Below are 12020 nucleotides of genomic sequence, written 5' to 3' on the forward strand. Positions count from 1 at the left end.
GCGGTGATATAGACCTTAATTGTGAGTAAGACATAGTACTTTTTTTAATTTTATAGTTTATGCTCTTAGGGTACAGGACAACAGGGCTATTCTCTGGCTTTTTTTTTTTTCCTTTTTAGCCACCTTTACAGGTAGGCTTTAAATAGCTGGAGGTCATCTTTAGATAGAGTAGTATTGTTTAAGGTGGCAGATTTACACTCTAGACTCTAAGACAACAGTTTAATGTGAAGTAGAAGGCCATGTTACCCTCTAGTTATATTCTGAAAAGAGCATTTAGTAAAAAAAATAAGAAAAATGGCTGTGCATAGCACATTTTAAGAAATGATAATACATACACATATATAAAACCACGCCTTAGGGCCGGCACTGTGGCACAGCGGGTTGGTGCCCTGGCCTAAAGTGCCGGCATCCCATATGGGCGCTGGTTCGAGACCCATCTGCTCCATTTCCGATCCAGCTCTCTGCCATGGCCTGGGAAAGCAGTAGAAGATGGCCCAAGTCCTTGGGTCACTCCACCCAAGCTCCTGGCTCCTGGCTTCGGATTGGCACAGCTCTGGCTGTTGCAGCCATTTGGGGAGTAAACCAGTGGCTGGAAGACCTCTCTCTCTCTCTCTGTCTCTCCTCTCTCTGTGTTACTCTGACTTTCAAATAAATAAATAAATCTTTTAGAAAAAACCACACCTTATATCTTTTAAGGAAATAATCCCAGTCCAAAGGCAGATGCCAGATGATTGCTTGCTTCTGTAGGAGGAGAGAATGGGGAGTGGAGATAAAGAGAGAAAGAAAATAACTGAAGTGGCCATCATCAGATGAATGAATAAAGAAAATACACACGTAGTGGGATATTATTCAGCTATGATAGAGAATGCAGTTCTGTCTATCATCTGCAGCAGAATGGTTGGAACCAGAGGACATGATGTGGAGTGAAATAAGCCAGATACAGAAAGACGAACAGTGCATGTTCTCCCTTATATGTAGGAACTAACATTAAAAGAAAGAAGAAAGAAAAAACTCATGTGTATCAGTTTTGTAAATACAGTGTTTTGACAAACTTCGTTTTAAGTCTTTGTCAAACAAAGTGATAGGAATTATAACTACTGTGGTTCTAATGATTTTGTGAATGTTTTAAAATTTACTTTATGTGTGTGAAGTTGAGCACTTTTTCACTTGATTGCTGCTGTTAGTCCTTGCCTAATTTCCTGCTGAACGGTCTTTTTACTTTTTTTGTTGTTGCTGAATTCTTTTCTTTCTTTAGTGAAGCCATTATGACTTTGAGTATAATGTAAATTAAACATATGTTATCTCCAAAAAATTAAGTTTAAAAAAAGAGAAAGAAAAAAATAATAAAACAAATGGAGAGAGGCCTTGCACAGACTGATAATAATAGTCTCCCCTGCTGAGGCCTGTGGTAAACCCAGTGCTCATGGGGATGAAGTGAATATAATTTAGGAGAGGTAACCAGAAAATAGGTAGTGATGAGCCAAAAAAGGCTAATGGAAGAAAAATACAAGTACAGGGTTTTAGCGTTATGATTCATAAGCAAAATGCCTGTAAGGAATAAACATGCTCTTAAATAACTACATCTGGCCATTCTTTTTTGGCTTTTAAAGTGTTTTGTGGGAGAAACAGGAATTTCTCTTTTTTTTCCCCAACGAGAGGTGAAGATAAGTGTAAGAAGGAAAGCAGACGTTTCTTTTCAAGTACGTGTGTACACCTGCCATCAGACAAAACGAGTAGTTGCTATTAAGAGCAGGCTCTGGCTATTTTTTATGTTGCTTGTTAAATTAAAATTCTTTTCCTGGCAAGTATAGGTTTATAATTAAGTCATTTATCGTAAGTGTTCTTTTGGCTACGTCTTAAATTTGATGATATACAGAAGCAATATGTGGGTGGTTACTTAGAAATTAGATGAATGAGTTATTTTATTGTCATTTATCATTTGATGTGCAGGTTATTCCTATTTATAACAAACACTGAACACTAATTATATGCAACTGAAGGAAGGCCAAAAAAGGTCTTGGTTTTGAAAATAAGCTGAGAACTCTGTTATTTTCAACCCTCCAACAGTCTTGAGGAGTAAGAGTGTGATACACTCACATTTACAGAAGTTGTAGTCAGGATTGTACTCAATTCTGTTTCATTATAAAGAGATCTTTCTTTGCCATATATGATTTCATGTTACCCTCTTTCAAATAAATTTCAAATATACTTTTTATTTTTCTGAATGAGTTCTGTAGGTACTGGCCCACCCTGTCCCTGTGATTTCTATATCTGTGTACCCGGCACTGTCCTGGCACCTTATGTTCATCTGGGTTATTCTCCATTACAAACTGCACATTGCAGATGAAGGAAACAGACTCAAACAGGTGAAATGATTTTTCTAGGTCTGCACAGCAATAAGTAATAACCAGGATTTGAAGCCAAATCTAACTCTTCAAAGCTCAAAGCCCCCCCCCCCCAGCCTTAAATGACTATACTATACTTTTTGTGGGCTGTATTCTACAGTATCCATATTTGTGCAGAGTATAATGTCTTCATTTGGCATTTCATTTTTGAAGGGCACTTTAGCCTCTGCTTTGGCTGTTGATGAAGAATGTAGACACCTTTAAGTCACACCACAGAAAACCTCTCTGGTTCCTTTTAGAGATGAGGACTTTGAATTCTCTGCCAGCCAGTTGCTCAAAAATCTGCTTCTGAGAAGTGATATTTATAGAAGATTGAGTGAAATGACACGTTCTCTGTTCATTTCTCTGGATTGCCTGCATTGTTTTTCGGCCACGTCTTCCGGTCAGAGAGAAGTGTGAATCCAAGTGCTTGGCTGTTTTTGTCCCTTTGCAGAAATCAATCTCCCTCCCTCCCCCCTCCCTCCCCCATTTTGTACTAAGTCACTGGCCTTTGATGGTAAACAGCTGAGTGGCGTAGCGGTGGACGTCTTACTGAGGAGGCTAGCTAGACACCACTCAGATCATCTTTGAGACAATGTGGAGATGGAGTTCCTCTCAGGTCTCGGGGTCAGGAAACAGTGATTCATTGAAACCAAAGTCGCGTTGTGATTATGGATCTTAGCTGCATGTTTTTCTTCTGCCTTGGTTACTGGGAGGGTTAGTGCCAGGGTTGCACACCATTGCTACTAACTGTGTTTGAGTGCTTATCTTAACTCCTGCCTACTAGTGTTTTCTTGCCTATATTCCTCTGTAGTCTCATGGTTCTCAGATATTCATCTGTTTGTAGTGAATGAATTTTCTTTAAAAAAAATTACTGAAAAAGCAGATATACAGAGAGAGGGAGAGGGAGAGAAATCTTCCATTCACTGGTTCACTCTCCAATGCACTCAACAGCCAGGGCTGGGCCAGGCTGAAGCCAGGAGCCTCATCCTGGTCTCTCCATGGGTGCAGGGGTCCAAGCACTTGGATCATCTTCCACTGTTTTCCCAGGTGCCTTAGCAGTGAGCTAGATTGGAAGTGGAGCAGCTGGAACTCGAAGCAGTGCTCATATAGGATGCCATTTTCACTGGCAGCGGACCTGTCTGCTACACTACAGTGCTGGCCCCTAATGAGTGAATTTTCGGCCGGCACCGCGGCTCACTAGGCTAATCCTCCGCCTGCAGTGCCGGCACACCAGGTTCTAGTCCTGGTTGGGGCGCCGGATTCTGTCTCGGTTGCTCCTCTTCCAGGCCAGCTCTCTGCTGTGGCCCGGGAGTGCAGTGGAGGATGGCCCAAGTGCTTGGGCCCTGCACCCCATGGGAGACCAGGAGAAGCACCTGGCTCCTGCTTTCGGATCAGCGCGGTGCGCCGGCTGCAGCGCGCCGGCTGGCTGCGGCCATTGGAGGGTGAACCAATGGCAAAGGAAGACCTTTCTCTCTCTCTCTCTCTCTCTCTCTCTCTCACTGTCCACTCTGCCTGTCAAAAAAAAAAAAATGAGTGAATTTTCATAAACTGCCACAAATCATCTTGCTGTGGTGGATATAAGTACACAGATGGCATGTAAGGACATTCAGCTTCCTGACTTGATGGTTAAATTGGAATTCCTCCTAGGAATATCATAGGTACACATCATCTGCCTCAACTATTTTCGTCTTTTCCATTTTACCTCCTGCTCATTTTCCATTATTTATCATGGGTCTATCACTTGACTAACACGTTAGTAGAATTCCAGAATTATTGAGTAACAATTTATAGAACTATTTTTCTGAAAGAAATTTAGTCTCCTTTTGATTTGGATTTACATTTTTTAAAGATTTACTTGTTTATTTATTTGAAAGGCAGGTCATCAGAGACACAAGGAAGACAGAGAGAGAGAGAGAGAGAGAGAGAGAGAATGAGATGGAGGAGCTAGAGAGAGATTCTACATCTGGTCAATCACTCCCCAGATGGCTGCAATAGCAAGGCCTGGGCCAGGCCAAAGCCAGGAGCCAGAGTTCCATCCTGTTCTCCCATGGGATGGTAGGGGCCCAAATACTTGGGCTGTTTTCTGCTGCTTTTCCACTGCTTTCCCATCCACATTAGCAGGAAGCTGGATTGGAAGCAGGGAAAGCAGGACTCGAATCGGCACTCTGTTATGTAATCGCAAGCTGCAGCTTAATTGATTGCACCGCAATGCCAGCCCCTCTCTGCTTAGATTTTTTAGCAAAGGCGTGATTCTAATTTTTATGAGAACCTTCACTTCGCTAAAGAACTCTAACTAATTTGAATATTTTCATTTGGGGAAGGGAGAAGGGAAACTTGGAGTCTCAAATGTTTGCCATTTATAGAGCTTTTTGAGAATTTATCTAGAACGAAGTAAGTTTTTCAGTTTGTTCTCACAGTGGTAGTGAATTTCCTGTTTAGTGCCTAAAGCACATCTCCAGTTAGAAGTTCAGCTGGCACTTCAACCATCTGCAGCTTTACATATCATCCCCTAACCCAGCTCTGCCGATGTTACCCCACCATTCCCCCCCACCCTTTCCCATGTGGTGATTGGTCCCACTCTGTCGTGGTCGCTCAGTCCATATCCATGCCAGTCATGTTGGACTCCTGCAGTCAGTCACCCAGTCCTTTGTGTTTTGCTTACTCCCACTTTTGAAGCTGACCACTTTCCATTCCCACTGCTGCTATTTCAGGTGGCTTGTGTGCTGCCTTGCCTGAACAAGCATTAAGAATTCCTGGTCAAGAAAGTGAAGAAAAGAATGAATGGGTGCAGGATTGGATTGTCTTAGTTTCATTGCATCTCACTGGACTACTGCAAAATTCCTATCTTTCTCTCTTCTGGCCCCTTCTAACCCATGATCTACAGTGTTCTCAGACTGGTATTCCTGGAGGCACATCAGATCCTGGAACTCCTCTGCTTAGAATCTTCCATGGCTCCTTCCAGCTTCCAGGATTCATTTAGTGTTAAAGGCCTCGTGCTAACTGAGAAAGTCCTCTACCTCTTAAGCGGCCTTACCTGCCGCTTAAGGTCACTCTACTGACCTTGTCATCCCATCATGTGGCTGCGTACTCTGTCCCCACTCTGATGCCGTTCGTCGTGCAGGACACCCACCAGGAGCTGGGAGACGGTCATTGACGCTGCCAGTGTGACCCAGAGGCCTGTCTCCTTTGTTCTCACAGCCTTTACACATAGTCTCATGGCTCTTCTTGTGCACCATGACTTCCTCATCCAAAATTATAGCCAGAATCATCAGTAATTATTTATTGACTGATGACTGAGTGAATGAAGAAGAAATAACCCCATAAAGCTATAATCCAGTCTAACCATTCATTCACTTAATAATTGTTTATTGAACACTTACTATATGCCAGGTGCTATTTGAGAGGCTGGAGACACAACAGTGAACACAATGGTACCTGTCTAGACATTTAAAAGTAAGCAGGTAGACTTACAATGCTGGCTGGCACCAATTGTTTTGAGGAAAATGAAGAAGGCTAAGTGAAGTCTAAAGCAGATGGCTGAGCAATGCGTGTCTAAAGGGGAGATCTTTGAGCGGAAACCTGAAGGAAGTAAGAGGAGCCATATTCTTGAGCTGGTGTTGGGGAGCAGTGGCTCTGAGCAGAGAGAAAACATTTCTGGGTACCTGTTAGTACCAGACTCTGTTCTGGGGCCCCCGAGGACAGCAATGGACAAGACCACTAACCATTAGCATTGTTGATTGTTTAGTTGTACAGTCTGTTCTTTTTCAAATTATGTTTCCTAATTCAAACTCCTCCTTTCGTTTTTATTTTTTAAGATTTATTTTATTTATTTGAAAGAGTTACACAGAGAGGTAGAGACAGAGAGAGAGGTCTTCCATCCGATGATTCACCCCCCAGATGGCTGCACCAGGAGCCAGGAGTTTCTTTAGGGTCTCCCATGTGGGTGCAGGGGCCCAAGGACTTGGGCCATCCTTTACTGCTATCCCAGGCCATAGCAGAGAGCTGGATCAGAAGTGGAGCAGCTGGGACTAGAACCAGCGCCCATATGGGATGCCAGCGCTTCAGGCCAGGGCTTTAACCCGCTGCGCCACAGTGCTGGCCCCCCTCCTTTCTTTAATTGCTTGATTTTCCGAGACTGGAAAAGCCCAACTTGGGAAAGTACTTTTGTTCTCCCTAATTGCCTATCATTTCCTACTCTTTTCTATGCAGGAGAACCCATGGACTCCTAGTAACACAGTAGGTTACTGGTTCAGGGGACTGCTCCCCAGTGGATCCATATTTAATCATGGTGCTCAGGGTTGCGTGCGATGTAGTAGATGTTTCTGGCTTGGCTTTGACCAGGTGGGGGATGTAGATACAGTTCCCTCAGTGTAATGATATATGGGTACTGGCTGAGCTCCTCTCTCCACTCCCCCAGCCCAGCTGTGGCCCAGAGGAAATCGTCTTAGCCCATTTAGCTTTCGTAACACACAAAAATATTAACTTTGGATCCTCTTCCTTGCCCCATCACCTGCTTTACTGCACTGAAGTCTGCTTCCTGACACAGTTTCCTGCTTGTAAACAGGGCACCTTTCAAAAGTTGCAAAAAATGGTGTTTAAAAAAGTTCCCCCAGGCTGGCACTTTGGTACTGCAGGTGAAGCCGCCAGCTGTGATGCCGGCATCTCACATGGGCATTGGTTGGAGTCCTGGCTGCTCCACTTCTGATCTAACCCCCTGCTAATGGCCTAGGAATGCAACCTAAGATGGTCCAAGTCCCTGAGCCCTTCCTTCCCATGTGGGAAACCTGGAAGAAGCTCCTACTCCTGGCTATGGCCTGGCCCAGCCCGGGTCATTATGGCCATTTGGGGAATGTTCCAGTGGATGGAAGATATCTTTCTCTCTCTCTGTCTATCTCTACTTCTCTCTCTGTGACTCTGACTTCCAAATAAATAAATAAGTCCTAAAAAAAAAAAGTCCCCAAGCCCTCACAGAATAGGAGGTAGTTACAGAAAAGACAGAGAGACAGAGGGAGGGAGAAAGAAAGGGAGAGAGAGAAAACCAGACACACACACACACACACACACACACACAGAACATTCCTAAGGAAACTGTGTAAATTTGAAAATTCGTTGTCCTCTGATGGCAGCTGACAGGTGGAGTGACAACCCCACTGAATAACACTGGGGCCATTGTGAGGGAGGGAACTTAATATTGTTATTGTTCCGCTTAGATGACATTTGCGTGAGTCCACGCCAGCTCTTGTATTTAGAAAACCCAATCGAGCAGAAGAGTTTTTGGTTTCTGCATTCAGAGCTGCCAAACAAGTGAGGAAAACCGATTAAATCTGGAAGGTGGCAGCTCACTCGGCAGGCTTCTCCAGGCACCTTTGAGGAGAAGCAAAGATAAATAAATACTACATGTTGTGAGAGGAGTGTGGAGTGAGAGGGAGTGCCTGGACAGCAGTTAGAATTTCAAAGGTGAGGGACGTTCTCTTTGACTCTCTTCCTGATCAGCCTCTTGTCCCATGACTTGGTTCATGCCCGGATTAGAGTCTGCCCGTGTAAACACGTGGGAGTCTGATGGGAAAGGAAGAAGATAGAAGTGCATTTGCAAAGCCCTTGATTGTAGAGGGAAATATGAGCCAATGCAAATTTCTGTATTAAGAAAGAAAGTGGCTTAAAAACTATTTTATAAATCATATCGGATGCTCCTTTGCCTGCTGAGCCTGGAAAAACTCTGGCCTGTCGCACAGAGGTCTAATTTGGGAAGTCTGTAATTTGTTTCCGGACGCTTTAAGGCCTTTTTGTGTGGCCCCTGCCTGTGGCTCCCTGGTGGTCCTGTGGGTCTTGGCTCCTCTTGTTCACTAGGTTTGGATTCTGGTCTCTCCTCCTTCCATTGTGCCTTGTTTTTGTTGTTGTTGTTAACTTTTATGGAAGTTATTTACTTGAGCTTGACATACCTCAATGCAGCTATGGCCATTTAATTGACTAAAAACCAACTCATCATGTTTGTTAATTTATAGAGCTTTAGAGATCAAGTAAGCTTCACTCCCCTCGCTGCCATTTTGCAGAGTAGACTACAGGCCAGGGAGGTTCAGCTGCTTCCTTGGGGCCTTCAGCCAGAAATAGGTACTTTGTCCTCCTATTCCAATGAATGGTTTTTTGAGCTGCTTAGGGCCCAGTGTTTACATATAGGAAAGAAAACTATAGCGGTTTACTTTGTTGCCTTATAAACAATGATTAATAAAATTATTACATGATTTTCCTGTATAATACAGAACTTCCTGAGTCACCTTAATAGTTCTAGTCTCTTTTTCTATCAACTTTTAAATAACAAACTAGGACATGAATCATCACACTGAGTTTGATTTATTGTTTTTCTTCCTGTCATGGTGAATATGGTGATAACAAAATAAAGACTAAAACCAGCATCAAAGTACCATGGATTAAGTTGCTGGCATCCCATACAGGCTTCAGTTAGAGGTTAGAGTCCCAGCTGCTCTGCTTCTGATCCAGCTCCCTGCTAATGCACCTGAGAAAGCCGCGGAGGACAGCCTGAGTGCCTGGGCCCCTGCCACCCATATGGAAACCTGATGGAGTTCCTGGATCCTGGCTTTAGTCCGCTCCACACCTAGCCATTGTAACCATTTGGAGAGTGAGCCAGTGAATAGAGAATTTCTCTCTCTCTCTCTTTCACTCTACCTTTCAAACATATAAACAAATAGTTTTAAGAATTAATGCAACCAAGTGGCTCAAAGGTAAACAACCAGAAGGTAAAAAAACAAACCAAAGGTATTAGATTATCAGGTGCCAATAACTGAGTTTCTAAACTATTACTCCTACAAATACAGTGCGGATCGTTGTGATTAATGTAGTATTTTATGCCTGTCCCTACAAGCTGCAGTTACTTCTCATTGCCTCTTTCCTGGTGTGAAAACCAACTTACAATGTTAACACAGGCTGAGTAGGAGAAGCTTCTCTAGATTTGGGTAGAGGAAAGTTGAATAAGGAGAGGAAAATATATTATTATTTTTATTAAAGATTATTTGAAAGGCAGAGTTACAGAGAGGCAGTGACAGAGAGAGAGAGAGAGAGAGAGAGAGAGAGAGAGAGAGAGAGAGATCTTCCATCTGCTGGTTCACTCCTCAGATGGCCACAATGACTAGAGCTGTGCTGATCTGAAGCCAGGAGCCTGGAGCTTCTTCCAGGTCTCTCATGTGGGTGCAGGGGCCCAAGGACTTGGGCCATCTTCTACTGCTTTCCCAGGACACAGCAGAGAGCTGGATCAGAAGTGCAGGAGCCAGGACTTGAACCGGTGCCCATGTGAAATGCCGGCACTGCAGGCAGCAGCTTCATCCACTACCCCACAGTGCTGGCCCTGCAAATATTTTACTGACTGCCTCTGACAAGGAGCAAACACTTTTGAAAAAGGTAATTAGGATCAGGCATAGTGGCACAGAGGGGTGGGCTGCCACTTGGGATGTCTTCATCCAGTGTTGGAATGCCTAGTTCAAGTTCCAGCACCTCTGTTTCCTCTCCAGCTTCCTGCTAATGTGCCTACCAAGAGCAGATGATGCCTTAAGTAGCTGGGCCTGACAGCACGTGGGACTCCAGGTTGCAGTTCCTGGATCCTGGTTTCAGCCTGGCTCAGCCCTAGCTATTGTGGGTATTTGGGGAATGAATCGGTAGAAGGAAGATATTTTCTCTGTCTCTCTCTCTCTCCCTCTCCCTCTCTCCCTCTCTCCCTCTCTCTCTCTCCCTCTCTCCCTCTCTCCCTCTCTCCCTCTCTCCCTCTCTCTCTCTCCTTGCTGTCATTCTCACTTTTGCTCTCTGTTGCTCTGCCTTTCAAGTTAATGAAAGATAAGTAAACATTTAAAACATTAATTACAAAAGAGTCATTGGGATCAAATAACTTCCCCAAAGAAAGGTGCTTTAAGGGTAAAAAAAAAAAAAACAATTAATGGCTTTTATAAAAATGTAAGGAATTTTGCAGGTTTGATCTGCTTTGATTCCTGTTGGGAGAGCATTTGTCAGTCTTTGGGTTGCTGGGCCTACCTTCCTGCTGTGTTTGTTTTCCGGACTAGAACTCACCCAGTCCCCATTTCAGAAAGGCTGAGGTAACCTCCATCAATGTGACACTGGCACTGTTTATGTTGGAGACGAATCCCAGAAACTCAAGGTAACCGCATACACAGAGTGGAAGAGTATATCCGGGCAGTTTTTATTTGGCATTTTTACTGCTAACAATCTACAGAAGTTTTAGTATTTAGTGCCGGGTCAAGCATAAGGGGCAGCTTCTATTTTTGGATGATTTCAAAAGCTTTAAAGAATCAGCAAATGAATTCTGTAGTAGAGAATACGGATGAAGATTCTGGCTTCTGTAGGACCTCGCCAGCGTGTGCGGGAAGGCAGACAACTGCTTCTGAGTGCATTGATGTTTTGTTTTTAAAGAACTCAAGAAAAAGAAAAACCTAGAGGATTCTTTGCGCAGTCCCTTTCATTGTCAAAAGCTTCTGAACTCCCCAGACCCTTTAATACAGCGGGAGAAGAGCGCTGAGAAGGGAGGCCCACGGTGTCGTGGTGTGACCGAATCAGAAGTCTGTGTCTCATCTGCCCACTGCGTGACTCAGTCAGCCAGGAGAGCACTTTCCAGCGCTGCGAGTCCCAGCAAGCACAGTGGCCCTGGAACGGGGCTGTCTCTAGACCTGCTGACGTCATGTCTCTGCTCACATACCAGCTGGGCGAATGCTGGCCCACACGATTCTTCTAAGTGCCTTGCAAGAAATCCACGATAGATTTCATTCACTTCCGATGAACAGGGACTTTCCCTCTTGAGCTTCTTAATGAGATATTGTTTTCTGTTTATTATGCAGGGTACAGGTTGGGGCTTGTTAGCACTCTGAATTCCTACACATTCAGCCAAGAAAATCAAAGCCATGAGTTTACCGTGCTTGCACAGGAATTAGCTAAATTCATAAGGGTCACACTTTATGTGTCCTTGTGTTTTAAGAATACAGATGTGGATAGGACTGTCCAGACCGGAATAGTCTGCCCAGAAGGCCCTATTGTTGTAGGCAAACCCCACTGACCTCATAGAGGGACAGAAACTTTTAATAGTTTGTAACTTATTTAAACTTCAGGATTCTTTTTTTTTTTTTTTTTTCGAGAAAAGTGTTCTGAGGCCTATGAGAAGACAGTGATATCTTTAAAATCATGCAAAGAACAAAATACCAGAACTTCCAAGCGCTAAGAGTTAGGAATGGCTGTGGTGGTAACTAACTTTGGACAATTTGCCTGATTAACTTAGCATCATATTCCTGAAATATACAAGAAGGGGATCAGTAAATACTCTCCAACTTACTACTCCGCTATAATCCTATGCTGACAGCAACAACTTTAGATATGTGCATAATTTTATTTTATATTAAAGAGATTGTTTTCATTTGTCAACAGTAGAATCTGAGTTTCTTTCGTGTATGTATGATTGATTGGTGCTCCTTGCTTATGCATGGAAAATTTCAGGTTGTTAATAAGAAACAGTGGTTTCTTTTGGAGAAGAGAATTGTAGATCTTTTGGTCAGGAAGGGAGAATTTTATATTCATTTTATACTTTTGCTTGATTATTAAGTCCATGCATTGTTTAAATTTTTTAAA

General features: G+C 43.5%; 1 protein-coding gene and 1 long non-coding RNA gene across 17 annotated transcripts in view; both read left to right on the forward strand.

Annotated features, from left to right (window-relative positions):
• RAD51B (RAD51 paralog B) overlaps positions 1 to 12020 on the forward strand; it is a 682004-nt gene that overhangs the window by 236378 nt on the left and 433606 nt on the right. The gene's annotated exons all lie outside the window — the stretch shown is intronic.
• LOC138847199 (uncharacterized) lies at positions 2891 to 8631 on the forward strand. The gene is made up of 2 exons (XR_011384876.1): positions 2891 to 3011; positions 5099 to 8631. It is a non-coding gene; the product is annotated as an uncharacterized lncRNA (long non-coding RNA).

The sequence above is a fragment of the Oryctolagus cuniculus genome, chromosome 20, assembly GCF_964237555.1.
Source record: "Oryctolagus cuniculus chromosome 20, mOryCun1.1, whole genome shotgun sequence".
In the NCBI taxonomy this organism is placed as follows: domain Eukaryota; kingdom Metazoa; phylum Chordata; class Mammalia; order Lagomorpha; family Leporidae; genus Oryctolagus; species Oryctolagus cuniculus.